Source organism: Hemibagrus wyckioides, linkage group LG03 (assembly GCF_019097595.1).
Source record: "Hemibagrus wyckioides isolate EC202008001 linkage group LG03, SWU_Hwy_1.0, whole genome shotgun sequence".
In the NCBI taxonomy this organism is placed as follows: Eukaryota; Metazoa; Chordata; class Actinopteri; order Siluriformes; family Bagridae; genus Hemibagrus; species Hemibagrus wyckioides.
The window spans coordinates 905,216-908,054 of NC_080712.1; positions in this window are offsets into that span (position 1 = coordinate 905,216).

Consider the following 2,839-nt stretch of genomic DNA (forward strand, 5'->3'; position numbering starts at 1 on the left):
ACTGCAATTGTTTCTGCTGTGCTTGATGTACCTTCTGTTGTGGCAATGGTTGTTTCTGATATCGTACTTGTTGGGCTAGTAGTAGATGTCACTGCAGTTATTTCTGCTGTTGTTGGTGCTGTGGTTGTTGTGCCTTGTGATGTGGCAATGGTTGTTTCTGACCGAGTACTTGTTGGTCTAGTTGTAGTTGTCACTGCAGTTGTGTCTGCTGTTGTTGGTGCTGTGGTTCTTTTACTTTGTGACGTTGCAAAAGTTGATCCTGATACAGTACTTTTTGGGCTAGTAATAGTTGTCACTGCAGATGTTGGTGCTGTGGTTTTTGTAGCTTCTGTTGTGTACAAATTTGTGGTAAATTCTGTTTTTGGTGCTGTGGTTGTTGTACCTTCTGTTGTGGCAAAGATTGTTTCTGATATTTTACTTGTTGGGCTAGTAGTAGTTGTCACTTCAGTTGTTTCTGCTGTTGTTGGTGCTGTGGTTGTTGTACCTTCTGTTGTGGCAAAGGTTGTTTCTGATATTTTACTTGTTGGGCTAGTAGTAGTTGTCACTGCAGTTGTTTCTGCTGTTCTTGATGGTGGGGTTGTTGTAACATCTGTTGTGTACAAGGTTGTGGTATACTCTTTTATTGGTGATGTTGTTGATGTCAATATTCTAAATGTGGAGGTTTCTGAAATTCTACTTGTTGGAGTGGTAGTACTTGTCACTGCAGTTGTTTCTGTTGTTTGTGGTGCCGTGGTTATTGTATCTTCTGTTTTGGCAAAGGTTGTTTCTGATATTGTACTTGTTGGGATAGTAGTAATTGTCACTGCAGTTGTTCCTGCTGTTGTTTGTGCTCTGGTTGTTGTAGCTTCTGTTGTGCCTCTAGCTGTTTGTGGTATTGTACTTGTTTTGCTAGTACTAGCTGTCACTGCAGTTGTTTCTGCTGTTGATGCTGTGGTTGTACCTTCTGTTGTGGCAAATGTTTCTGATATTATACTTGTTGGGTTGCTAGTAGTGGTCACTGCTGTTGGTTGTGCTGTGGTTATAACTTCTGTAGTGTACAATGTTGTGGTGGTAAATTCTGTTCTTGGTGATGTACTTGATGTCAGTTGCATTATAGTGGTTGTTTCTGAAATTATACTTGTTGGGCTGCTAATTATGGTCACAGCAGTTGTTTCCACTGTTGGTGGTGCTGTGTTTGTTGTAGGTTGTGTAGCTTGAGTTCTGTCGGTATTTATTATCATAAATTCTGGTGATGTAGTTGAATGTACATTTCTAGTGCTGGTTGTTTCCTCTGTAGCTGGTGAATCCTGAATTGTAATTATTGTTGTAGTATCTGTTGTTGCATCTGCTGTGGTTGGCATTGCTTGTGTTGTGTAAGTGCTAAGCCCCAACCATAGACATACTGTTAAGTGTAGAATGTAGTTAATTAATGTACTGAAATAAGTTTCAGTCACTTAATTTTGCTTTTCTTAAATTTTTCCTTTAAATTAATTAATTATCCTTCTCTCTCTGGCAATCATTAGATCATGTGACATTCCCATAGCAAATTCCATTATAGCCAATAATTAATAATGCCTTTTTAAATAATTTACCTTACCCACTGGGCATATCTTTTTTATATCATATCACACAGACACACACATACATATGTACTTTTTTTTTTTACCTAAACTACTTTTGTAATCTATTACATGATATTAACATCTACTTTTTTTAATTTGTTTTGAAAATGTTGAATCTGCATACATTCAATCTCAAAATAAAATATCAGGTATACTTACGTATAGTAAGATGAGTAGCATAACTGACCCCTTTATATTTAGAAAAATCAAACCTGTTGACATTCAATGAGATTAAATCAGAGGTATTCTCGTATTATAGGTATTACATAAGCTAAAAAGTCTCTAGTCTATAATATTAAAATAATATTAAAAATAAATCCTCTTCCTCCATTTTCTGGTATATGTACTGTTACAAGTCTGTTTCCTTGATTAAATGTGCACAAATAATTATAGTAAAAAATTAAAAAAGAGATATATTACCTTGTTTTGTTCTTGAAACTCATAGCTGTCAAATTTCAAGACTGAAACTTTATCCCTGTAACTCTATCATCAGCAGCCTTAATGACAACACTGTCTGTCAAGACAAATAGTTTGCCCAAAATGTAAACTGGTTTTATAAAGGAGTGGTTAGGGGTGTAGATCAGGAGGCGTCTTCACCTTTTCATGACAAAAAACTATTTTCATGTAACTGAACAATAATGGGTGTGTTTCTTTATGAAGAGCTGATAAAATAAAATTAATTGAATCAGAAAATGTATTACCATAGCAATGAGTTTAAGACAATAAAATTGATGCATTTTTAATGTATTTGTTGCTGTCTTTTGGCTGCTCCCTCTTCAGGGTCACAGCAGTAGATCATTCAATCTGCATATTTAACTTGGCATAGCTTTTATTCTGGATTCCCTTCGTCCCATTTCATCTGGGCTTGTGACCAGCACTATATGTACTTTTAAAGTCATGTGATCTTATTGTACAATTTGTACAACTGTTAGATATGCACATTAGTGGACTACCAACTGTACTATTCATTCTGTCAAGATACAGTAGTATTATTTATTATAACAGTAACACTGTATATTTATGCACTACATTTGAGTTAATTAATTAATCAATTAATTGATTGATTATTAAGTTTTTGTTTTGTTCTCACTGGTTTATCCACTATGAATTATACTTCATTTATAAACACCTGTATAAATTCACAATTAGGGATTGATTTATGACAAACTAATTAATAATAACATAAATTATTAAAAGCCATAGTTATCCATTCAATAATGAAATGAATTTAGTTATTC